Here is a 27,475-nt window from a genome sequence, read left to right as displayed (position 1 = left end):
TTTTTGAAAATTTAGGGAGTTAGCCAAAATTTAGAGTCCCTTTGAAAAGTGAGTAGTGCTAAGAAAACTTAAGAAGTTCAAGGAATTAAGGAATGATTGTTAGCATAATAATAAGGCCCTAGCAACATTCGAGGACGAAAGTTTTTAAGGAGGGAAGATTGTAACACTCCTCAAATCTATAAAAGTTTCAACACACGCTAAATATAGAATTTAATATATTTTTTTTAATCTTGCCTTAAGTGCATAAAAAAAAAATTATACTTCTATTACAGATTTAAACCCTTGTGATTGACTTTTGAGTTACTTCCCTATTTATAAATAATTGGATATACAAATAGGGAATATTAATAAAGTTGATATTATTAGTTATTAGAAGTGAGTATCATTAAATAGAAGTTAAGTCAAAAAAAAAAAGGATTAGACCTAAAGCCCATAAAAAGCCCATAAAGTGGGCTGCTGTAAGTAAAAGGGCTTAAAGCCTTGTTATATGAAACAGAAAAACGAAGGACTTTTAAGGATAAGAAACAGCGGCTTCTTTACGCAGCAAGTCCCAGGAACTATTGAGGCGGACAACGAAAATTCTAGGTTTCTTTACAACTAACTAGTTCTTGAGCGCAGGTATATAAAATTTTCTATTCTCAATTATCCTACAATTTAAGAATTGGATAGTTAATTTCCTTCTTTCTCTGTATCACAGTAAATTTCATGTTTAGGTGTGAAACTTTAAAATTGGTTAAAATGCACTGGTTGTTGTAGAATAGATTATTTGACGGGTATAAATTGGATTGGGGCCTACGTATTGGCTCGAGAAGTTTTGAGGTGAGTTGATATAACCCTTTACTAAAGTGGTTTAACTCACAAAATCACGCATACAAGGTGTTTGATGAATTGCTTAAAAGAGTTTATATGTACTTAATTGGAGAGAGTGAGTACTTATTAACTTAGAATTGTTCTAGCTAAAGTTTAGATGATTTATTATGATATATGTGCATAAATTTTCAGATTTTTGTGTTATTCTTATATGCCATTTTCATGTTGAAAATTCATGAAGGAGCAAGAATCTTTAGATATACTTTTGAATATTTATTTCATTCTTATACCATGCTTTACATTTAAGGATGCCAGCATGAGTATGCATAGGGTGTTTCAGAAAAGATTTAGACTTGAAAAGTCACAAGAAGAAGTTTTAGAAAGAAAAGATTTTTGGGAGTATCCTCTATTCTGAGAAGGGGTCATCGTCCAGGCCGAGGGTCCTGACCAAGGCGTTGACTTCCTGAAACTACTTGTGCCAAAGTAGGGAGCACACGAGCCGAGGGTCTCGTTGCTAAGAATTTGCCTAGCCAAGCTAAGGTATAGCACATGAGCGCTGAGAACCATGAAGCGAGTGACACCTTGTGGATTGGGCCTATTCGATCAGGTTGGGATCGAACCTGTGCTGATCACACGGTGACTGAGACAGAATTAAGTCAGGATGGTTGGAACTCCCAAAGTATAAAGTGATGTATTTTTTTTTTTAAAGAAAAAAAGGAAAGAATTTCTTTTAGAATATTCATAAACTGCTATTATGCAATTATTTTAGAATTGTTCTTATAAGCTTTATGTTTTACATGCATTTATAATCTTTGCTTGTAATGTATATGCTATTAAAGTTTCGTCCCTGTCGTTGAGACTCATTGAGTACAATGGATGGTACTGACGTTCTCTTTTGGGAACCTACGTTGGTCTACGGTACAACGTAGGAACCGGTTTTGCAGGCGAGCATGCTACGGGTTAGGACTTCCCTCACTTCCAGTGCAATTGGTGAGCTCCGCTTTTGTTCGTGGAGTACTCCTTAGTGTCATCTTTATTTAGCTATTTCTTTGTTCACTTAGAGACCTGGCCAGAAAATCTCATGTCCTGAGCAGTGCGTCAGTTTATCAGTAGAGGCTTCATAGACACAGTCGGTGAGTTAAGATTCAAATGTTTTTGATAATAATTTAGTAGTATTTCAGTAGTTAATACGAATAAAGTTTTGAATTTGATTTATTTTAAATATTTAAATTAATCAAAAGTATTTGGTTAAAGTATTGCCTTGTTGCATATAAAGTTTGAAGTTATAATAGATTTGGTAAGCACAGATGGTTCGCTCGGTCATGTTTAGTGATCGGGTTCCGGTCACGACTTGTTCAGAAAATGAGTCGTGACAAAAGGGATAATGATATTACCAATTGAATAATGATATTATTCATCCCCTAAATTAATAAGGTTCTCATTCGAGCAAAAATGATAGTATCTCTTGTATCGTCTATCATTTTTTATTCTTTTTCTTTCTTTTCCTACAGCTACTTCCTTTTTCTCTCCTCTTTTCTACTGTTACTAAAAAAGACAGAAACTTTGGCCCATCCCTTCACCCACTTCATGCCTATGAAGTTTTATTTTCTAGTATTTCTCTGAGAAAATATTCAAAATTGCTTCTTTTGTTTCAAGATTTTTTTTTTTTGTTTCACATATAAGCATGGAGGAAAAAGTGTCTAGTCGAATTCTTTTGAGTTCTTGTTTCTTTCTGTTCCACTAACACTTCAAAATTATTTATCCTTTCACATAATTAATATAGACTGTAAAAAATATGTAACAAAACAGTTCAAACCTATGATGTTACCATGTAAATTGTAAATTGTAAATCATGACAACTTCATATAATCACATTAATATTGCTCAATTGTAGTAATCTAAATAGAATAAAAGAAAATGTTTGAGGGATAATATAATAATTAGAAAATGTGAGAATACTTATAAAAGGGTTTACTTTAATTCTTTTACGTTAATTACAATATCACGAAATTTATCTATACGCAATAAAATCTGATCTTTAACATGAAGTAAATAAAAAAGGTTACTTGTAATACTATTTACCAAAAATCTTGTTCTTGCCGGTCTTCCCATGTGTATCATCATGCCTCCAGGCTCCAATTTCTCATTTTTTTTCCGTGCAAATCCTCTCCTGAATTGTATCATTAAAAAAAAGGACTCTATTACAATTAATTCATCAAACAACCTTTACGAACTCTTTTTGTGCTCTGTTTCTTCGATCATTCTTCCACTGATGCTAAATGCATCTGTATTTTCTAATATACACATGTAAATGTATGTGAAATTGTGTGTGAGAAAGAAGAAAATAAAAGAAGCGTAATTAAGTAGATTAATGGGAAGAAGAGGAAGTCAAGGTTTTTTGGCTTTCTTAGGGAAAGCAAACGTATAATTGAAAAGGTAGAGGGAAGCTTTGAAACGGTGCTTTAATTGTGACTCAATAAGTGAGTGACGTTTCAATGAAACGTTTGGCTAAATGGTTAACTAATGAGGTAAACGGCTAAAATAACATAATAATCCAAAAAAATGTGGGTAAAGATAAATGGAATTTCTAGCTTTTGAGAAGTGCCACATAAACACTCTTTCCCTCAATTTTATATATATATATATATATATATATATATATATATATATATATATAGATTGTTAATTATAATAATTTATAATAATTTTTAAGATGATTTAGTTTCCAAATAGTATATAAATTTTATTTCAAAAAACTTAAAAACTCTATGTCCGAATCACGATAAAATTAAAAAAAAATTGACTCTAGAAACTGTAACACCGACAGAGGATGTACTTAATTAACATTAACATCCGGAACAATATGGGCCAATCACAGCTGAGTTAGTGGCGTAGTGCGTACCTATATATATAAGAAGACTCAACTCAACTTCAGTATTTTTCAGCTGTCCTCTCCACAAGTTTCCAGAACCTTCTCCCCTCTCTAATCTATTGCATCAGTAATTTAAAGAGATACTCCTATATATCATGTTTCGTCTTTTAGAATATCACTTAATCGTAGAAATTGCGAAGGCATGAAATACCTGTAGTTTTCATGCTCGTGTGATTCTCGTTTCTGAGGACTGAGGAGGTCGTATTGAAGCATGAATAGGCGGCACAACAGTTTGACATTGGAGGCCACTTACTACAGCATTTGTTAAAGTCATTCAGGTTGGCTGAGAACTTTAAGAATCTACTGTAGTTGTTTTTGTCTTTCTTTTATTTTGCATATGTTGCAGATGCTTGCTAATGATTTACTTATCCATTTGATATGTTAGGCAGCAGCCTTGAAAATTATGAAATTCTTGCTGAAATGAAGTAGCAGAATTTGTAATTATTGAAACTTTTTTCATTGGAGTGTGCAAAGCATTATAGAGTGGTGAGTCATTTGGAGTGAATAGTCTGTACAATTTGGAGAAAGTTGTGATAAGTGAATGAAGAAAGAAGTAAGTACACATTGAACAAACTTTGCATGAATAAATTGAAAAAAAAATAAAAAATCTTAACTTCTAGCAGCAAAATCATCTTGGGCCTGATAGGACTGAAGGTAGTAAACTGTAAAGGAGTTGAATCTGAAAAAGTAATATTTGGTAATTTACTCATTGTTTGTGGCTTAAAGAAGCTATAGTCCAGATTCTTTTCAACATCCAAAACACCTTCCATTGACTTGACAACCATTGACATTGAAGGCCTCTTTGTGTAATCACTTTGTAAACACCAGGCAGCAATCTGCATAGTCTCTATTACTTCTTCTTTGTAAGACTGCATATCTTCACTATGCTTATCAATAAGATCCTCCAATTTCCCTTCCTCTGCCTTTTTCTTGAATAAGTTCAACATTACCCTTTGCTCTTCTGACTCGGATGCCTCAAAATGTCTTCTTCCACTCAAAATTTCCAAGATCACAATGCCAAAGCTGTAGACGTCTACCTTTTCTGTTATAACTCCACTAAGCCATTCAGGAGCCAAATAACCAGGAGTGCCTCTCATCGTAGTCATGACTTGGCTATGATTCCGATCAATTAGCTTTGAAAGCCCAAAGTTAGAGAGCTTAGCGTTGTGCTTCTCATCTAGGAGTATGTTTGGGGGATTAATATCCAGATGTAGAATCTTTTGCCTGCATTCTTCGTGAAGGTAAGCTAAACCTTTGGCTATGTCTTGAATAATCTTCCGCCTGCAGTTCCAATCAAGAGTAAGCTCTTGTTTCCCATGGTAAATCCATTTTTCAAGTGATCCATTGATCATAAACTCATATATTAAAAGCCTGTGAGATTTCTCAGCACAGAAGCCAATTAATTGCACCAAGTTTACATGATGTATGTTGCCAAATAGTTTCAACCTCGGCTAGGAATGATTTTTTGACTTGGCCTATTCCGTCGAGGCATTTCACTACAATCTTTGTGCCATCTTCCAGGCACCCCTCAAATACCGACCCAAATCCTCCTTCGCCAAGCTTCTTCGTAAAATTCTCTGTTGGAGCCTTTAGATCATCATAAGAAAATCTAGTGGGCATTCCCGGCATGTGATCTAGATAATTCTCCTCGTCTTCATTGGATTTTCTCTTCTTCGAGAATATGAAAATTGTATTTGCAATTATGATGCCTAAGATGGAAAGTCCTATGACAGAGCCCAGTTTAGCACTATTAATACTCTTTTCCCCTTTTGCAGCTGCTAGTTCAACTTCAACCTGTACTTTTATAAATGCATTGGAAGCATACCTTGTCCTGGCCTTGTCATTATTCGCTAGTGAAAAGATCTCGGATGGTAGGTAGCACTCCCCCAACGGAAGAGTTTAAACCACTACGAAATAAAGCAGCTTTACAGGAACAGTTCCTCAAACATGCATCTTTACAGGTATTCATATCAGTGTTTCTAATATCTGCAGTAAATGCGAAATAGTCCACATCTTGAAGTTCCAAAAATCTGTGGTTATTTAAATCATCACAAGTCAGCCTTGTGACCTCAGAACAACCAAGATTAGCCTGCCTATCATCTATCTGTCTGAAATAGCTTGTTGAATTAGAGCATGATTTGGGACAACTACACTGGCCCCTTGAGAAAATACCGTATATTCCGCAGACCATGGGGTAATAACACTCACCATAAAAATTTGTCAGGAGATCATCCACCTCTTTCCACTGACCTCGCCAATCATACACTTTTAAGCTTCCATCAGGCTCAAGTTTCATGTATTGGTATCCAAGGTCGTTCAAATTTTGATGATTATTTTGATCTTTTCGCTTTGTGCTTTGGGGCTTCGCACTTAGAAATAATAGAGTTCTACACTTCTACGGTTGGTCAATGGGAGTATATGTTAGTCCCGCCAATATTGCTGTATTTGTAAATAATAATTCTGGAAAATATAAGTTATCGTAATGAAACAGTAATTAATTCGAGCCCACTGAATTCACAGTGTTTCCTTAAGGAATTTAATCCCCTCATAGTACCCAAGGTTATGGATTATTTCCTCCCAGGATAGAACGAATCACACACTGGTGTAGCGGTACTTCAAACCCCAGTGTTTCAGCGAACACAAAGTTCGGTAGCAAATCACACTTACAGTTGCTTTGTTTGAAGTTAAAACAATGTAGAACAAAGGAGTAGAAACTCAGAAAATCGTATGGAAATGCTGAGAGGAATGAGTGCAATGTATAGCCAAAGTTGAGTGTTTTCAGTTTGGTTTGTATCTTTCTTCAACAGCTGCTGCACATATATATAGCAGTCAGCTTTGAAGATGAACGAACCTCCACCCTCCATGGTGGAGCATGCACTAGCTTGTTTGTGGAACAAGCACTTGGCCATGGTGGGAAGAGCATTAGGCGGCTGCTATTGCAGCTGGTGGTCAATACACGGATTGGAACATATCCGTTACAAATGCGGATAATCTTACGTTAATATTTACTATTAACAAATAAATTTGGTTCAAACAATTAATCAATCAATCGATCATTTGACCAAATCCAAATCCGAATCCGAATCCGAATCCGAAGCCGAGCCGAGCAGCGACAACGATGGCAGCGCGAGGCTTGCTTTCTTCTTAACTCTTTAAGAGCTACAAGAAGAGCAATTATATATATACCCACCAAAAATCTTTTCCTCTTCCAATATGGGACAATATCTCATTGTCAATAGGGGAAAACTTAAAAATTTTACTCAAAAATTTCATTTTCCCTCCATTTTCCATTCACCCTCATTTTAAGACTATTTCATCTTAAATAACAAAAACCTCAACAATCCCCCACATGAATGGGGAATGGCTATATCACGGAAGTATGTATGGAAAAACTGTGTGATTTGCAAGCAAGGATTAATCGCATCTGGATAAGTAGGTTTCCCTTTGAACTTTTCGTAGTGAACTTATGTCGGATATACTCGGTCAATCGGTAGATTTGATATCTTTGAACCGTCGTTCTTTGGTGTATACCTAGACAAACATAAGTCACACAATCAACCCTTAACCGTCTTTGGTTCTCATTGTTGTGTTCGTTTCAGCCATGAACACCGCCTGGTTTCATAAGTGCGTAGAGAACTGGCCTTACAAAGTTCTCCTTGAAGCGGCTAACACTTCACACTTACATAGGTGATTCCTAAACGTGTCATCCTGTAGATACACTAATTGATATACCCCGTATCAAATTTAGAAATTATTAAAAAGCCTTAATGTTTTATCCTTGGTACTGAACATTGTCTCATCACGAGAACGGACTAAAATTTTATTTGACAACGTCGAACCGTCATTAATGACTTTGTTTGATCTCCTTGAACCTAGATCTTGGGATCTCTAGTTTTCTAGGTAGAGTTACCGCCACAATGACTTGTTCTCGGCCATAGCCTCATTCCCCTTGATGATTTCTCAACTACCTCTCTAGTTAGGCCTTTTGTAAGTGAATCCGACACATTATCACTTGACTTTACATAGTCAATCGTGATAATTCCTCTAGAGAGTAATTGCCTAACGGTTTTATGTCTTCGTCGTATATGACGAGATTTACCGTTATACATAATGCTCCCAGCCCTTCCAATTGCCGCTTGACTATCACAATGTATGCATATTGGTGCCAACGGTTTGGGCTAAAATGGAATGTCTTCCAAGAAATTCCGGAGCCATTCAACTTCTTCACCGGCTTTATCTAAGGCTATGAATTCAGCCTCCATTGTAGAGCGGGCAATACATGTTTGTTTGGACGACTTCCAAGATACCGCTCCTCCACCAATAGTGCTTGTGGACTTAGAATCAGTTGAACCGGTGATCCAATTTGTATCACAGTATCCCTCAATCACCGCAGGGAATTTACTGTAGTGCAAGTCAAAGTTCTGAGTATGTTCTAAATATCCCAAAACTCGTTTCATTGCCATCCAATGAGATTGGCCTGGATTGCTCGTATATCGACTCAGTTTACTTATAGCACAAGCTATATCTGGTCGTGTATGATATACATTAAGCATCCCAACACACGAGCATAATCCAATTGTGATATGCTTTGGCCTTTATTCTTTGCTAATGCAAGATTCACGTCAATTGGAGTCTTTGCAACTTTAAAGCTCAAGTGCTTGAATTTTTCAAGTACTATCTTAATATAATGAGATTGTGACAATGCCAGACCTTGAGGAGTCTTATGGATCTTAATTCCCAGAATTAAATCAGCAACTCCCAAGTCTTTCATATCAAACTTGCTATTGAGCATATGCTTTAGTAGCATTTATGTTGGCAATGTCATTACTCATTATCAGCATATCATCCACATATAGGCAAACAATGACTATATGATTTGGAACATTTTTAATGTACACACATTTATCACATTCATTTATCTTAAAACCATTTGACAACATTGTTTGGTCAAATTTCGCATGCCATTGTTTGGGTGCTTGTTTTAGTCCGTAAAGAGACTTAACAAGTCTACATACCTTCTTTTCTTTACCTGGAACCACAAACCCTTCAGGTTGTTCCATGTAAATTTCTTCCTCCAACTCTCCATTTAAGAAGGCCGTCTTAACATCCATTTGATGAATTTCAAGACCATACACTGCAGCTAATGCTACTAACATCCGTATGGACGTAATTCTTGTAACTGGAGAGTATGTATCAAAGTAGTCTAGACCTTCTCGTTGTCTATACCCTTTGACTACGAGTCTTGCCTTGAATTTATCAATAGTGCCATCATTTTTGATTTTTCTCTTAAAAATCCATTTAGAACCCAAAGGTTTATTTCCAGGAGGAAGATCAACCAATTCCCATGTATGGTTGTTCAATATGGATTCTATTTCACTATTGACTGCCTCTTTCCAAAACAATGATTCCGAAGAAGTCATAGCTTCTTTAAATGTTTGAGGCTCATTCTCCAATAAGAAAGTCACAAAATCTGGTCCAAATGAAGTAGACGTTCTTTGACGTTTACTACGTCTTGGATCCTCCTGATTACATGTACTTTCTTTTGTTTCTTCCCGAGCTCGTTTAGATCCTTCACCAAACGACTCACATTCGTTTTTATACGGATATATATTTTCAAAGAACTCAGCATTATCTGATTCTATAACCGTATTATTATGAATGTCGGGATTTTCTGATTTATGAACCAGAAATCGATATGCTTTACTATTTGTCGCATATCCTATGAAAACACAATCAACGATTTTCGGTCCTATCTTTACCCTTTTGGGTTTAGGGACTTGCACTTTTGCCAAACACCCACACACTTTAAAATAATTCAAGTTGGGCTTCCTTCCTTTCCATTTTTCATATGGAATGGATTGTGTTTTGCTATGGGGCACTCGATTTAATATTCGATTAGCCGTAAGAATGGCTTCCCCCCACAAGTTCTGTGGCAAACCAGAACTTATCAACAACGCATTCATCATCTCCTTTAATGTGCGATTCTTTCTTTCCGCAATCCCATTAGATTGGGGCATGTAAGGGGCTGTTGTTTGATGAATAATTCCATATTCTAAACATATTTCTTCAAAAGGAGATTCATATTCACCACCCCTATCACTTCTTATCATTTTTACTTTCTTGTTAAGTTGCGTTTCAACTTCATTTTTGTATTGCCTGAATGCGTCTATTGCTTCATCTTTACTATTCAGTAAGTAAACATAGCAATATCGAGTACCATCGTCAATAAAAGTTATGAAATACTTCTTTCCACCGCGAGATGGTATTGACTTCATATCACAAATATCTGTGTGAATTAAGTCTAAAGGATTTGAATTCCTTTCAACTGACTTATAAGGATGTTTAACATACTTAGATTCCACACATGTTTGACATTTTGATTTTTCGCATTCAAACTTAGGCAGTACTTCCAAGTTAATCATTTTCCGCAAGGTTTTATAATTGACATGACCCAAACGTACATGCCATAAATCATTTGACTCAAGTAAGTAAGAAGAAGCTGAAATATTATTATTGTTTTCCACAACCATTACATTCAGATTGAAAAGGCCCTCGGTGAGGTAACCTTTTCCTACAAATATTTCATTCTTACTTATGACAACCTTGTCGGACACAAAAACGCACTTAAACCGTGCTTAACAAGAAGTCCAGGAGAGACTAAATTCTTTCTCATTTTGGGAACATGAAGGACATTGTTCAAAGTCATGACCTTGCCAGAAGTCATTTTCAGAAATATCTTCCCATATCCTTCAACTTTTGCTGTTGAAGCATTTCCCATATAAACTGTCTCTCCGGGTCCAGCAGGAGCATAAGTAGCAAAAGCTTCTCTAACTGCACAAACATGGCGAGTGGCTCCAGAATCAAACCACCACTGTTTAGGATTTCCCACCAAGTTACATTTAGAAAGCATGGCACACAAGTTATCAACATCATCATGCTTTACTACCATGTTTGCTTGACCCCTTTTCTTGTCTTTCTTCGGAGCACGATACTCCGTAGATTTGTGTTCGATTTTCCCACAGTTGTAGCAATTTCCACTGAACCGCTTCTTGCTTGGGTTGTATTTCGGAACAGAAACTTTCTTCCTCTTTTTGTTATCTTCAACAATATTTGCTCCCATTATTGTCGAATTTCCATGGCCTCACCTTTCAGCAGCTTTATTGTCCTCTTCGATTCTCAACCGAACAATGAGATCTTCAAGGGACATTTCCTTTCGTTTGTGTTTCAAATAATTTTTGAAGTCCTTCCACAGCGGAGGCAACTTCTCAATCATTGCTGCTACTTGGAATGCTTCATTGATGACAAGACCTTCAGCAAGTAGATCATGAATAATCACTTGCAATTCCTGGACTTGGGTAATAACAGACTTGCTATCTACCATTTTGTAGTCCAAAAACTTTGCGGCAACGAATTTCTTCATCCCGGCATCTTCAGTTTTATTTTTCTTTTCAAGTGCATTCCACAATTCTTTTGACGTCTCCACGCCACTGTATACATTATACAGATTATCATCCACTCCGCTAAGAATATAATTCTTGCATAAAAAATCAGAATGCTTCCACGCTTCAATCACGACAAAACGTTCATTCTCTGGAGTTTTATCTGGCAGATGAGGAACATCTTCCTTGATGAACTTCTGTAGACATAACATAGTTAATAGAAGAACATCTTCTGCTGCCAGCGCTTGAAATCAATCCCGGAAAATTTTTCGGGTTTTTCTGTCGGTGCCAACGCCGGTGTTCGGCTTGTCGATGCGTTGGCAGTCACCGTCGGAACAACTTGGTTTTCGCTTTCAGTTGTCATTTTTTCTGTAAAAGAATGACACAAACGTTTAATAAACGTTTTCAAACTGGAATAAAAATCACGTAGATTTTAATCTCCAACAAAACGCCACGAAGGCTTTACTCTCCAAAACGGGAGTGCACAAAACTACAAAGGTTTTAGTTTGCAAAATAATAAGAATAACACAAATACAGAAATAAATATTAAATTCCTTAAGATTGTTAGTCCCGCCAATATTGCTGTATTTGTAAATAATAATTCTGGAAAATATAAGTTATCGTTATGAAACAGTAATTAATTCGAGCCCACTGAATTCACAGTGTTTCCTTAAGGAATTTAATCCCCTCCTAGTGCCCAAGGTTATGGATTATTTCCTCCCAGGATAGAACGAATCACACACTGGTGTAGCGGTACTTCAAACCCCAGTGTTTCAGCGAACACAAAGTTCGGTAGCAAATCACACTTACAGTTGCTTTGTTTGAAGTTAAAACAATGCAGAACAAAGGAGTAGAAACTCAGAAAATCGTATGGAAATGCTGAGAGGAAGGAGTGCAATGTATAGCCAAAGTTGAGCGTTTTCAGTTTGGTTTGTATCTTTCTTCAACAGCTGCTGCACATATTTATAGCAGTCAGCTTTGAAGATGAACGAACCTCCACCCTCCATGGTGGAGCATGCACTAGCTTGTTTGTGGAGCAAGCACTTGGCCATGGTGCACTAGCTTTTAAAAGCTTGTTGTTTGTTTCTTCTTTATCTTCTTTTTTTCCGTCTGTGTATGGTGGTAGCCTCTTGTGAATGATTTTCATACACATTTGATAGTTGGGCATAGGGGTGGCAAGTGGGTCGGTCCGGGCCTTAAACGGGCCAAGTGAGTCGGTCTCGTGGGCCGCGGTCCCGGTCCTTAAATAAACGGGCTTAGCGGTCGTCCTGGGCCTTAAATAAATGGGCTTAGCAGTCCCGGGCTAAACGATCTTTTTGTAGGAACCGGCCCGTGATCGGGCCCACGAACTCATGGTCTTGGGCTAAATGGGTCGGGCCCGCGTGCTAAGTGGGTCCAACGGCTAAGTTGTGATTTGTTTTTAAAAATTAAATAAAAATTAGAGACAAAAAGATGTTAACAAAAATATCTAAGGCAATGCCTTGTAAATTTATTATAGAATTGTGACCTAATTTTTTAATTCAAATTTAAGGACAAAAATATTGTAAAAAGATATTCTTTATAATTTTATTATAGCAATAAAAAACATGAAAATATCTTTCTTAGTCTTCCTCCCCCTATGGAATGAGCACAACAAGGTGCTAATACCACCATTGAGAAGAAAAATGAACTAATCAAGATGTGCCAAAATACAAGTTACATAATACATACTAATTTTTGTTCATACAAGTTACATGCTATCTCTTACAAACTTCATAAATCCTTCAAGGTTCAGAGGAATTTCCGTTGGTGGTGGCGGAAAAGTAGCTTGGTCATTGCCGCTTCCATTGTCGGGCGAAGCAGCATCCTCAGCAAGTTCAGCTAGCATTTCTTAAGGAAGACATCTTAATTAATCAAGTAATAGCAAATAAATAAAACAAACAAAACTATAATATTAAGACTTAAAAGTTAGAACGAGTTTACCGATTTGACGAACAACTTGTTGAAAATTGATTATCGTTGAAGACTTCAATTCACCAACTTCACAAATTTTTCATAAATTGTAACAACCTCAATATTTTTTGACTATTTTTTGGAATAAAGTAAGCAATAGTAGCAAGTATAGAAGAAAATTAGAGAGAGATTGTGATAGATTGATATTGATTTTGTAAGAAAATGAAAGAATGAGGAGGTATTTATAGTTGAAAATAGGAAAAAAGTGTAATTATAAAATGTTTGGGGTTAAAATTAAGTTGGGGTGTTAAATGGCTATTTTTAAATAGCCAACGGCTATTTTTTAAATCCCAACAGCTCTTTTTTTAAATAGCCAAACGGCAAATGTTTTTAAAAAAAAAAATATCCGTTAGGCCCGCCAAGGGACCGGTCCGCTCCTGGTCTCTTGGCGGGCCAAACGGGGCCGGTCCTAACGGTTCCTAGGTAAGAACCGGCCCACGAGACCGGCCCAAGCCCACTTCTAGCGGTCCTACCGGTCCCGGCCCACTTAGCCCGCGGGCCCGGGCCGGTCCCGAGCCCGGACCGGCCCACTTGCCACCCTTAGTTGGGCAGAAGCCTGGAAAATGTGAAATAAAATTCTTGCTTTTGTTAAGCAGCAAACATGTAATTGCTGAGAGTTCTTTCGCATTGGAGATTTGGAGTGTGAAGAGCATTATAGAGTGGTGAATCATTTTGAAGCTAATCATATGTACAAATTACACCAAGTTGTGATAAGTGGATGGGAAAGGTTGAGGGACTTTGGTAGATTTGAGACATTTTTTAGATAAGTATGCTTTTCATAAATAATAAATAGAACTCTCACTTGGAAGGTTGCAATATTTTAATATTAAGTCATCGTTAAAGAAGTTTTACGAATAAGATGGTTAAGACATCTATTGCATCCAGGAAGTAAGAGTTTGTTGGTGCGAGTTGTCCTACGAGAGATGTACGTATTTATAAGTATGAAAAGGTAAGGTGAATGCAGCGGCAAAGTATTCACACCTCTTATGTCAAGGGTATAACTCGCTTAACATTCGAGGAATGTTATCTGTAATATGGCCATTATTTTGTCAAATGGAGTCCATCTCACATAAGCATAAGCATCTTTGCAAAGTGTAGACTTTGTTGGCAATATTCTTTGGGACCCAAAAATATTGCATTGTGTGTTGGACATCATTTGCATAAGTTGTATCTCTTCTTTTACACCTAAGAGGTCAAGACTTTTTTGCCTATAAAAGGGAAGGCCATTAGTTCATTTTATACACACCAACAAAACTTGTCTTCAATTCTTGTTTCTTCCTTTCTTCCTTTATTAAGAGTGTTTTGTATGAGAGTTAAGTGTTGGGAAACACCTGTGTGAACCCTTTCTTTGGAGTGATCTTGTGAGGTTATTCTCTTAAGGTATTTGGGATTAATTAGAGTGTTTACTCTAATTTTGTACTCTCTTTTGTACTCTTATTGTTATAGTAAATTGCTCCTCTCCGCTTGTGGACGTAGGTCACTTTGACCGAACCACGTTAAATTTGTGTCTTCTTTATCTACTTTAGTTGTCGGCGTTATCAACTTCCATTGTCTTTGTTATTGTCATTATACCATTGTTTGGCTAAATTTCGCACTACTCGGGTTCCCGATCCTAACATTATCACTAGTGGGGGAGAATATAATAAATCTAATGTAATTGAGGATCCTCTACATGATAGTAATATGAAGCTCAAAAGTCTAATGCAGAACTTAGGAAAACATTACTTTTCTGAATTATAATGTCATACACCACAAAACATTATGCTAGATTGGAACTTTGCAACATCTGACATTACACAACCATAAATTGGTTCTTCGAAGACTAAAAATCTTAAAACATATTGTTTACCTTGGTCCAGATAAAACTGAAGGCAATTTTGAACTGATAGTGGCTTCCCTCTGTTGGTTGCTTGCCCCAACCTGAGGTACGTTAGTGAAGTTGTAATCCAAGTTGGTCTCAACCGACACCAAACCTTCCAGCGCCTTAACGACCAATGTCATGGAAGGCCTCTTTGTGAAATCTCCCTGTAGACACCACGCAGCAATGCTCATCATTTCTGTCACTGCTTCTCTGTGGAGCTGCATATCCTCGTTGTTTTTGTCAACCATATCCATGAGCTGCTCTTGTTCAGCTTTTCTCCTAAAAACACTAACCAAATGGACATCTTCTTCATCAGCTTGGGACCGATCCAAATTCTTTCTCCCAGAGAGGAGTTCCAAGAGCACAATTCCAAACGCATACACATCAACTTTCTCAGTGATTACTGAGCTCAGCCATTCAGGGGCAAGATACCCTGGTGTTCCTCTCATTCTAGTTACAACTTTGCTTTTGTCTTTCTCAATCAGTTTCGACAAACCAAAATCAGATATTTTAGCATTGAAATGTTGATCTAGAAGGATGTTTTGTGGTTTGATGTCCAAATGAATTATCTTCTGGCTGCATTCCTCATGAAGATAAGATAACCCTTTGGCAATATCTGATATTATCCTTTGCCTTGTAAGCCATGTAAGCCCATTTTCATGGCAAATCCACCTATCCAATGATCCATTTACCATATACTCATAGATTAGAAGCCTGTAACTTTTTTCGGCGCAAAATCCAATGAGTTTTACCAAATTGACATGGTGAATGCCACCAACTGTGTTTACTTCAGTTAAGAATGTATCCTTTACTTGACCTACACCATCCAGATGCTTCACAGCTATTTTGGTTCCATTACTCAGTGTTCCTTCATATACAGAGCCAAATCCTCCTTCCCCAAGCTTTGTGCTGAAATCTTTTGTAATTATTTTCAGCTCATTGTAAGAGAATCGAGTTAGCATTCCAGGTAAGATTGGTTCTATATCCAGAAAATCCCCAGCCTTGTGGGACTTATGTGTCCTCTTTTTGTAAATAACAAAGCAAGTAGTGATACTTAAAATGATACAGAACAAAACTGAAAGAGAAGATCCTATTATCACTTTATAAGGTCTTGATTTCCTTCCTCCAAAAATGATTGCAGACTGATTATGTGCCTTTGAGGAATTCTGCACCTTAAGAAATACTCTCTTGTCCATTCCGTCCTCATTGTCTACGAGAGAGAAGACTTCATTCAGTAACAAACAACTCCCTCTTCGATCTGTACCCCAATCATATTGAAAAGCTGCAGCTTTGCAAGAACAGTTACTCAGACAGGCCCTTTTGCAATCTTCCAACTTTTTCCCCTCAGGCCTAAATATGCTCGAACTTAGTTCATGACTGAACTGAAATGCAAAATATGCGGTATTCTTGAGCTCTACGAGACTATGATACTGTGGAGAATCACAAGAAATGGATGTTAGCTCTGTGCATCCAAGATCCGGTTTCCTCTCAGAAAATGGCCTGAATAAATTTTCCTCTGGCGGACAAGTACATTGCCCGTTATTTGAGCAAATGCTATATCTACCACAGACCATCGGGTACCCACAGTTTCTTATATCTGGCATCAAAATGTCAGATGCCTCTTTCCAATCAGGTTCGTCCCATTGGTATACCCTTAAATGTCCATCAGGCCCAAGCTTCATGAATTGAGCTGTCGATGTAGTAGGGTATTGTAAAGCAGTAAAGGTTTGACTGTCAAAACTGAAGTAAGGACTATAGGAATAAGTTGAAGTGTAGTAAAACTGAGGTGGGTCAGAATCTATGTAAGTGGCCCAGCTTCCATTGAGAACAGTAAGAGAAAGCAAACCTTGACTCCAATTGGATGCTGAAACACTTGCTATGAGCTTCTGCCCGCGAACCAAACTCTGCCCCGGAAGCAAAGAATCCGTTGGATGATCAAAAGACTGCCAAATTGAGCGTTTTCTCTTATCAAAGAGTGCGAGATTTCCTCTTTCTGTCAAGTTTAAGCCTGAAACGGATTTGCCAGTAGTATTAGTGGACTAACAAGACCAAGTTGCCATCTTGTCTTAGTTGCAAGGTTGCATTGGTTTTCACTGGATGGTTTCTGTTAGCTGACCAAACTAATTGGGGGAAATTTATCACATCATTCTGCATGTCGAATCTGTTCTGGAACAAGAGGACACCAAAAATGCATTTTGTAGCATTGTAATTGCAGTAGAAGCCACAGAGGAATTGTGGACTGGCATTTCTTCGCAGAAGTATGGGTGTCAAACGAGAGAAGTCGGTGGTGGAATTAACTAAAAGTGTCGGCCTGTTTGTCCAGAAAGTGGAAAGTCCGGCCGTGGAATTCAAAAGACTGGCATTTTCGTTCCAGGAAATTTGGGATATAGCAAACTGAGACGAACACAAGAGGAAATAAGTGAGGAGGACAGTAATATGTAGACTTTGTTCTGCAATCATTGCTTGTAAACGAAGCCAAATCTAAGAAAAAATTTGGAATCCTCTTTGCTTCATTAATGCCTGCTGTTGTGATTTTCTTTTGATTTACAGCTTCTCGTTGTGTAAAGAAAACTACAATAAAATCCTTACATCTTTGTCTCTGACTGTCTTTGCCCAGTCAACACGGAGAGGGGCCTCACAAAAACTTATTTAATGTCCTATTATCTAATTTATCTTCAAAATAAACTTTTGTGGACTTTTACACTCTTTCCAGCAGCACAGTGTTGACTAAGTATAATATGATAAATGACTTCTCATTTCATTTACCGAACTTTGAAAGAGTCATGCTCCAGATGACTATTACAAGTAAAGCATGATAATTGATTTATTAATTTAAAGAAACTTTGCATCTATTAAACTTCTAAATCCTCAAATTACATTTCTACCACAGATTGTGAACTGCTTAAAGATGTCCAACTTTATGCCAATGGAGTTGTTCTTCAAAGCTAACAAGAGAGTTGTTAAACACTCAGAGCTGCATATTTAGCTTGAAAATGTTTTCTTTTTCAACCTATGATAATTGAACTATAGATATTGCTTTTGGGATATCACTAGATGCCTGTAATTAAAATATTTAAGTTCTGTACCACCCAATAGTTTTAACTACTTGACCCGAGTTAGATCCCTACTAACATCAAACCCTCTTGTTTGCTCAGTCATTCAAATTGACTATTGTATTAGATAAATACTAATCCTATTTCTCATTTTCTCTAGTTCTTATTTCTTACAACATGTAAAAAGAAAAAGGGCCTTGCTTCACCAGAGCTTTGTTTGTTCAATTCATATAATAGTTTTTGCCAGCAAACAACAGGTTTGTAGAAGTATGATGTGACTCATTAGCTTGTTCGATCTCGATAAGAGCCAACTGTTTCTAACTAGTTGAACCGAGTTAGAATATTACTAACATCAAATCCTCATGTTAATTTGTTCAATCTTTTAACTGAGTATTGTATAAAAACAATACTAATCCTAGATTACTTAATTTTCTCTTCTATTGGTTTACATCCTGTAAACGGAAAGAAAAGGAGGGGGCGGGAGGTGGGTTCTTTCCCATGTTTAGCCTATTGAAGTGAGGTATCATGCCTTGCCCTTACGCATTGCACCTATTATTTTCCAGAGATCAATAAATTATTCCACCAAGGACTCCAAGAATCGTTATGATTTTCCAAACTCTGCTATTTCAGCTCACTCAAGATTATGCTGAAGTTTTAAATAATACAAAGAACTTGCTGTTAGTTATACTCTTTTCTCCTAGGAAAGCTTGTTTGCACCATGGTTTAAGAAGAGGCAAAGGTTGCTACTGAAATACATAAAATGGCTTTTGGAAGCAAATAACAAGTAGCTGTTAAAAGTTGTTGATAAATAACAAGTAGCTGTTATACTGAAATACATAAAATAGCTGTTAAAAGTTGATGATAAATACCCGTACTAACAATCACAAATCCGGTCATAAAAATTGAAATTATACTACTTTAACATCACAGATACAGTTTAGAACAGAACGAAAAAGCAAGCGATGGAGGAGCTTAACCAGCAATTTACCTAGGTCCTGATAACTCTGATGGAACTGGTAAGCTGATACAAACCGCAGCTTCCCTTTCTTGATTATCTTCGGCAACTCTTCTTCTCAATGATGGATATGGAAAATTGTAATCCAAGTCGGTTTCAGCAGCCACTAAACCCTGCAACACCTTAACTGCCAACGATATCGAAGGCCTTTTTGTGTAATCACTTTGTAAACACCATGCTGCAATCTTCATCATTTCCACAGCCTCTTCTCTGTGGAGCTGCATATCCTCACTGTTCTTGTCCACCATTTCCAAGAGTTGGGTCTCCTTTGATTTTCTACTGAACAAACTAAGCAAATGCATATCATCCTCATCTTGACGACGATCCAAATTCTTTCGGCCACATATGATCTCCAAGATCACAATCCCAAAGCTATAAACACCCGCTTTCTCAGTAATGACCGAGTTCAACCACTCTGGTGCTAAATAGCCAGGTGTTCCTCTCATTGTTGTAACTATCTTACTTTCATCTTTTCCCACGAGCTTTGATAACCCAAAATCTGATACTTTTGCATTGAAATTATGATCTAGAAGAATGTTCTGAGGCTTAATATCCAAATGAATAATTTTGTTGTTACAATCTTCATGTAAGTAAGCGAGGCCCTTGGCGACGTCTGATATGATTTTTTTCCTGACATCCCATATAAGAGAGTGTTCCTGATTTCCTTGAAAAATCCACCTATCTAAAGAGACATTGGCCATGTATTCATAAACCAGAAGCCTGTGTAACAAGTGTTACCAGATTGACATGGTGAATGCTACCTATTTTTGCTACCTCAGCTAAGAATGATTTCTTCACATTACCGAAACCTTGGAGACGCTTCACTGCTATTTTAGTGCCATCACTCATTGTTCCGTCAAATACAGAACCAAATCCTCCTTCCCCAAGTTTCTTACTGAAAGTTTCTGTCATAACAGTTACTTCCTCAAAGGAAAATCTGGTAGGCATTCCTGGTACATGGTCAAGGAACCCCTCCTCCGCTTCCTCGAGTCCTTTTCTCCTTCTGGAACGAAAGGCAAAGCAAGTTAAAACCATGAAAATCAAACCAAACGAAGCTCCAATGGTGGACCCTACTATCATTCCGACATTTTTTGATTGCTTCTCTGAAGATACAAATGGTGGAGAGGCTTCTAGGTTAGAAGAGTTCTGCACCTTGACAAAAAGAGTGATCTTAGTGAGTGCTCCATCATTGTTCACGAGAGAAAACACTTGATTCGACAGTAAGCAATCACCCATCGTGTTATCAGGACCACTAAATCGGAATTGCGCTGCTTTGCAAGAACAGTTGCTCAAGCAAGACCTGTTGCAATTCTCCAACTCTGTTTTGGTACCATACTGCAGATTGAGGGGAATATAAGCCGTGTCCTTAAGCTCCATAAGAGCATGATACTTGGAATCTTCACAAGAAATAGGTGTGACAAGGAGACACCCCTGGTTTGGCTGTCTGTAATTGATTTGCTGGAGAAAGTTTGTCTGATCAGCTGCAGTTTGAGGACAACTACACTGCACATTTCCACAAACAGCATAATTCCCACACACAGTTGGATACCCGCAGTCACCAATGGAGTCTGTCAATAGATCAGCAGCCTCTGTCCAAGATGATCGTTCCCAGTAATACACCCTTAAATGCCCATCACCTCCGAATTTCATGAATCGGGCATCTCGTTCGCTGTATTTCAAGATCATCCCTTTAGAAACACTCAAATTTACAAACTCGCTTAATCGAAAAAATTCTGAAGATTCATCCGTAACAAGCATTGAGAAATAGGATTGGCGTGGATTTGACTCAATGTATGCAAAAAGACCAACACTTCGAACATCAAATGTGAACAAACCTTCATTCCAGCTTGTTGCTGATATGCTGGATATCAGCTTCTGTCCGAGAGCCATTATTTGTCCAGGAACCAAAGAGCCTGTAGGATGATCAAAAGACTGCCAAATGGTGTCATTACTTTTGCCGAAAAGGACAAGATTTCCCATTTTTGTCAAGTTGAAGCCTGAAACAAGCTTTCCAAATGTTTTTATCTCAAAGTGCCATTTGAGTCCATCAAGAACACTCCATCTTGCCTAAGTTGAAAAGTTGAATCAACTCTAACTGGATTATTCCTATTTGCTGACCAAATTAATCTCGGATTATCCATATAAGGGTAAAGGATACTTGTGAATAAAAGGACACCAAAAACGCAAGCAGTGCCATTGTAATCACATAAGAAGCCACAGACAAACACAGTCCTGTTGCCTTCTTTCGAGAGGATGGGCGTCAGTTTGACTCCATCTGTGGAATTCACTACATAGGAGGGTCTATTGATCCAGGAAATGGAAGAATTTGTAATAAAAGTTTGAGAAGGTTCCCCGCTTATCAAATGTTGTGAAGAAAGGATGAGGAGACTAGCCATGAAAAAAGTGGCACAATACAGGCTATAATCAAGAACCATCAGACTGTTTTTAGAAAGAAGGCTCTGCTCGAGTGAAGTGGAAATCAACTCTTTGAAAGGAAGTCCAAAGATCCACCATTTGGTTCTAATTAATAATTGGAATTACGGAATACTTAAATTGGAAAGATATGGGAGGGCTTCCATTTGGTTCTTATTAGCAAATCTATATATAGGCCAGCAAAGAAACAACTTAAGACATGAAAAATTAAACTAATATTATAGGCCGGTAAAGATAGTTAAATAACAAATCTTCTGGGTATTCATGAATCAATCAACATATATTTGTAATACTAAGACTATTGATGGTCAAGGATAAAAAAGGAATTAGTACAAAACTTAAAAGGAAAAGAAATCTAGCACATATACACTTAGTTAGAAGGACTTAAATTCCTTGTCAATGATCTTGTTATGGACTTGTTACACTTGTTCGAGCAGCTGCATCTGACTATAAGAAATGACTTACTCATTTCATTTACTACAACTTGTAAGCAATATCATGTTCACTGATGCCTTTTACAAGTAAGGCATGGAGATATTTTTAGTTCAAGAACGTCACAACCATTCAATTGCTAAATCGTCAATTAGTTACTATTAGCACATTATTTTCGGTTTCTCAATTTGCAGACACGACTAGATTGAAATTTTGCTGTGTCTGATTTTTATGCATGTGAGTTTGAAGGTATGAAAGGTACCTACGGTTTTCGTTTATCCCTAGTACTGAGAACTCCCAACACAGTCCTGGATGCACAATGTTATCAGTTAGTAAAAACGTTTTTTCGTAAATGGGTGCAGCGTACTGATGTTGGGCATATTTCGATATGTGTTGATGTTACTTTACCTATGTTTTAACCACTTTTTGATGTTATTTGACCTTTAAAATGCCCAACATGGTTTAATTATTGGTTTTATGACTAATTGAGTTGTGTGTGATGATTTAGGGTGTTTGGAGTGCAAAAATATGAAGAAAATGTGCTCTAGCTAGAGGAAGAGGGGTTGGATGCGTCGCATCCAATCTAGAAAAAAATCAGATTTCGTGCACCCTTAGCAGTGAAGTCAGCCCATAGCATCCGCCTTAGCATCCGCACCTGGGCAAAGCTGAGATGGAGGAACAAAGGGTGGATGTGAAACTAGCATGCGAAGCTGAGAAGTGGAGGACGAGGTGGATGCGACGCATCCACCCCAGCATCAATCCCTAAAGCTGAGTCGGATTAGGAATAGGATAACTTTGGCCCACGACTTTTGTACGCAATATATAAGCCAAAAACGCCTCTTTTAGGTCATCTAACATATTGAGAAGAGGGAAAAAGCCACGACAAAGTTGTGGAGGCCGGAATTCATCAAGTTCCATCTTTCTCCCACCAAACTTAGTAATTTTTATGTTTCTTTGTATGATTTGTAGTTTGGCTACCATGTCTATATGGAGCTAAACTTCACGTTCTAGGGTTGTGGTTCTTTCATGACTATTGTTATTCGGATATTGATTTTGCCTTCTTGATTTATCATATTAGTTTATTTATTCAATCTTGCGCTTAATTATTTAATTGTTTGATCTCCAATTGAATATTATCTACGAATCTAGAATTGAACTCGAAAGTGGGAATTCTATATTGCAGATAGGATTGAGTAGAGCAAGTTCTTGAACTCGGGCATCGGGGAACGGATTCGTAGTTAGGATAGACATATACCTAATTGCCTTGCTTGGTTGATTTACAGGAATTATAAATGTGTTCTTGTTGATTCTAACTCCATAGACATATAGGTGTTAAGTTAGCTTGAATAGGCGAGCAAGAACTCGACAGATTCTTAGGAGCAATATTAACCCTGTCAACCAATAAGCTAGATAAATTAGTCGGTCAATTCAATTAAAGAATATAATAGGATTGTTAGATAGCCCATAACCCTAGATCGTTTTCATTACATTGATATCATAAAAATCTGCTCTTTCTCTGTTCAAAGTTACTTATTTATATTTTTTTATTTAATTAGTTTAGAATCAAATATTTTTAGGTTTAATTCTTGTTTAGATAATTAGGATAGTCTAATTTAGTTAATAGTTAATCATAAGTCCTCGTGGGTTCGACATCCGACTTTTAGTCACTTTATTATTTGACGACCGCGTATACTTGCGTGTGCGTTTGGCCGCAACAAGTTTTTGGCGTCGCTGCCGGGGGACTTAGAAATTAGCTATTTTTCTAGATTAGATATTTATTTATTTATTTTATCTATTCATGTTTTTTTTATATTTTAGTTTAGTTAGTATTTTTTATTTATTTTAGCATGGCATCTTGGAATAAATATTGTTCGAATGATGGTTATTCTTATTTTGATGATCCTTGTCCATATTTGTGGAGGACCCCACTGGTGAAAAAATTGTCAGAATGTTCCCAGGAGCGAGTTGTGCGTACAATCTCAATCCTTTGAGTGGAATATTTGTAATATATGTGGTGGTCAAGGTGGTCATTGGGATGGTTGTCCTAATTCTTTTTATCCTTCTCTGAGCCCATATTATGATCTTTCTAACAGTGTTTGTGAGTTTGATAGGGGCAATGAAATGCAAGATATGGAACGTGATGCATATATTAGGGATATTTTGAGGCAAGTAGCAGAGCGGCAAGATGAACTCAAAAAAGATATGAAAAGAATGAGGGCAGCAATCACAAGAATGAAGGCAAATATGGAAGAATTGAATGAAGAGAGCGAGTACCAGCAAGAAGATAATTTTGAAAAAGTGGAGATTTTGAGCTATATGTCGCTGGTGGAACAATCCGAAAGATTAGAAATATATGAGGCTCAACGTGAGGAAATTACAAATGAGATGAGATACTTTATAGAAGGAAGAGCCGAATTGGGACAAGAGATCGATAAATTTGGCACTACTATTCACGACTTAGAGGCTCAATTGAATACAAAGGTTGATGCGTCTAACGCCCAACAAAACAGTAATGAGTTGTGTAAAGCTGAAAATGAGCTTATACGCCAAATTAAGGAGCTAAAAGTGAATAGCCAATCACTCGAGCATATTTTTGTTGATAATGCCCATGTTGAGAAAAGTACACTAGAGCCATGTGAGAAAGTAGATAATGTTATATTTGAAGATTCTTGTGTATGTAAATATGAGGATGTAAAGAGTAATACAATTCTAGAGTTAGGGCGTATTGGTCCTCATTCCAATCATTTTTCCACATTGTGTTTAGATAGTAAGATAGTAATCTAGCCATCTGAGCCTATGGGGGAGTCAAAGGGTGAGGATGAGAGTGCCTATATTCTTGAATTTGTTGTGCCAAAAAGCAAAAATTACATTCCTCATCTAAAGGCCGAGAAGTGTAGAGTGAAAAATTTATTACTTGGCCTGGTTATCATTGTAGCCCCACCACTGGAGCATAGCCGTAGACTGGATGCCATGTTTAGGGGCTCAATTCATAAGTTCGAGGTGGAGGCAAAAAGCGGTTCACGTCGTGCCGCGACGTTAAATCAGGTGTTTGTTGGGAGGCAACCCAGCTTTACTGCTTTCTTTTATTTTTGTTTATTTTTTATTTTATTTTATTTTTATTATTTTGTAGTATTTATTTTTGTTTTGTAGGATTATGAGCATAGGAAGCAAAGCCATTAGAAGAGTGCAAAAACGAGCTAGATGGTGAGGACTAAGTGTGGGGTGCCCACACAAAGGACGATGCCTGGGGGAAGTCTGAGTACCTCGTGAGCCGCTATTGCTTCGGCCTTTGGCCTACCAGGGAGTCTCGTTTACCCTCTTATTATTTATAGTGTGCATTGAGGACATTGCAAAATTTAAAGTGTGGGGTGAGGAGATCGTTTGGATGAGTTTCTGTGCTATTTTAGCTTAGTTGTAGTACTCATTCTTAAGTGTAGTAGCTTTTGTGAAAGAAAAAAAAACGAAAAAGTAGAAAAATTGGACTTTTCCCGACGATTGATCTCCTAGACAGTTTTTTTGAGGGATTAAAGTCTAAACAAAAAATTAAAAATATGTCTTTTAGCTTTCTTTAGGTAGTAATAATTCCTTGCGGTTTTTCTTTGTGCCTCGGTTCTTTTCCATGGGATGTAGTTTGAACCGGGTAGCTTTTTGCTTTCCGTGTAGATTAGGAATTTAGGAAATAAAAGGAGGAAGAATGATGAACCTAAGCGCCCTTGACTTGTTTCATAATAGCATATTTATGCTTTGGCATGTGTAGTATCTCCCCTATATTTTGATATTAATCTTGATGCCTTTATATATTGGATAGCATGTTTTGTGATGACTATTTCTCGTTTTCTTGACTTGTGTTCACTTTGCGCTTAATGCTTAATATCTCGTGGCTCCGTGAATACTTGTATTATTTGAGAGTCGGAATGGGACCGTCCTTTAGTGAGTCATGTGCCATGTGTGGTGAGGTTTTTATGTAGTCCATGTATTGTACTTGTGTCTAGAACTTGCCCGGTATGTGAGTTGAAGCGAAATTTGAGGTGATGCTCGGTTTGAAAAATAATTTTAGGCTTTCTTTGATCTTTTTGAGCTTATTGCTTGTCATAAATAAAATTTATCCCTAGTTAACCATTTTGAGGCTATTGACTTTTATTTGGTACCCACATTACAAGCATATACCCTTTTTATTCTTAATTGATATTGTTTTGATTCTTTTACCTCTTAGAGCACTTTAATTGTTAGATGAGCGCTAAAATAAGTAAGAAGGGACTAAGTGTGGGGTGACTTTTGAGTGGAACCAATGAAAGGAAGAAAGATGCACCTGTTTTGTAAAATACTACACCACTAGCAGAAATTGAAATAAATAAAAAAAAAAGAAAAAATAGAAATGAATAAAATGTTGTTTTGTTCTTGCTAGTGGGTATGAACTAAAGTAGTGCTTAAAGAAGAAGAGACTGTTTTTTGGGGTGATATTGTTTGTGAAATTGAAGTGGTGTTGAAGAAAATACGCTTAAAGAAATTTTGTGATGTATTAAAGTGCTTAGGAGGGTGAGTCACTATTCCTTAAATATATCCTACCCGTCCCTTAGCCCACATTACAACCATGAAAAAGTGCTAATTGATTTTAGATCGAGTGAGCTTACATTAGTAGAGATTTACATTAAGGGCAAGCCTATGGTACCAATTGCATGCATGTAACTTCTTTGTGAGAGTGAGCGATTTTCTTTGATATATGTGAGTCATTAAAAATATATTTGATCATGAGATTCGAATGTGTGGATTGAACTCGCTCTCTTGTTCTTGTTGTAAGGGCATATGGTTTCACGATGGATAGGTAACGTTATTAGACTTCTCTATGATGTTGGGTGTTCAAGCCATGAGTGCATTGTGACATTGAGTCGGTTTTTGAGGTTAGGATTGTAGTGAGAATGTTGTTTTTGTTCGAATATTTTTTAAAGAATGACATAAATAAAGGGAAGTGTATGTGATGCATATTCTAGAGCCTAATTGTTACAAATAACCATGATCATATGTGTAGTGTGCTTTGAGTGATAAGAGCTTAATTTTATTTCGTCTACTATATTGATGGTTTGTTCGAGGACGAACAAAGGTTTAAGTGTGGGGTGGTGATGTTGGGCATATTTCGATATGTGTTGATATTACTTTACCATATTTTAATCGCTTTTTGATGCTATTTGATCTTTAAAATGCCCAACATGGTTTAATTATTGGTTTTATGACTAGTTGAGTTATGTGTGATGATTTAGGGTGTTTGGAGTGCAAAAATAAGGTTCTCTATCTAGAGGAAGAGGGGTTGGATGCGTCGCATCCAATCTAGAAAAAAATCAGATTTCGTGCACCCTTAGCAGTGAAGTCGGCCCATAGCATCCGCACCTGGGCAAAGCTGAGATGGAGGAACAAAGGGTGGATGCGAAGCATCCACCCTAGCATGCGAAGCTGAGAAGTGGAGGACGAGGTGGATGCGACGCATCCACCCCAGCATCAATCCCTGAAGCTGAG

At 37.2% G+C, this 27,475-nt stretch overlaps 1 long non-coding RNA gene and 3 pseudogenes across 1 annotated transcript; 1 reads left to right on the top strand and 3 right to left on the bottom strand.

The window, feature by feature from the left end:
- Nucleotides 1-2,766: 2,766 nt before the first annotated feature.
- LOC107814484 (G-type lectin S-receptor-like serine/threonine-protein kinase SD2-5) lies at nt 2,767-17,757 on the bottom strand (annotated as a pseudogene).
- Nucleotides 3,591-16,228, top strand: LOC142172858 (uncharacterized). Its single transcript, XR_012701826.1, has 2 exons — nt 3,591-4,020; nt 16,176-16,228. It is a non-coding gene; the product is annotated as an uncharacterized LOC142172858 (long non-coding RNA).
- On the bottom strand, nt 4,261-6,046 carry LOC107814480 (G-type lectin S-receptor-like serine/threonine-protein kinase SD2-5; annotated as a pseudogene).
- A 1,025-nt stretch (nt 17,758-18,782) lies between the features above and the next one.
- Nucleotides 18,783-22,106, bottom strand: LOC107814483 (putative receptor-like protein kinase At5g20050; annotated as a pseudogene).
- Nucleotides 22,107-27,475: the final 5,369 nt, after the last annotated feature.

Source organism: Nicotiana tabacum, chromosome 2 (assembly GCF_000715075.1).
Source record: "Nicotiana tabacum cultivar K326 chromosome 2, ASM71507v2, whole genome shotgun sequence".
Classification (NCBI taxonomy): domain Eukaryota; kingdom Viridiplantae; phylum Streptophyta; class Magnoliopsida; order Solanales; family Solanaceae; genus Nicotiana; species Nicotiana tabacum.
The sequence above is the reverse complement of the archived record's forward strand: the minus strand, read 5'-3'. Positions and strand labels throughout refer to the sequence as shown.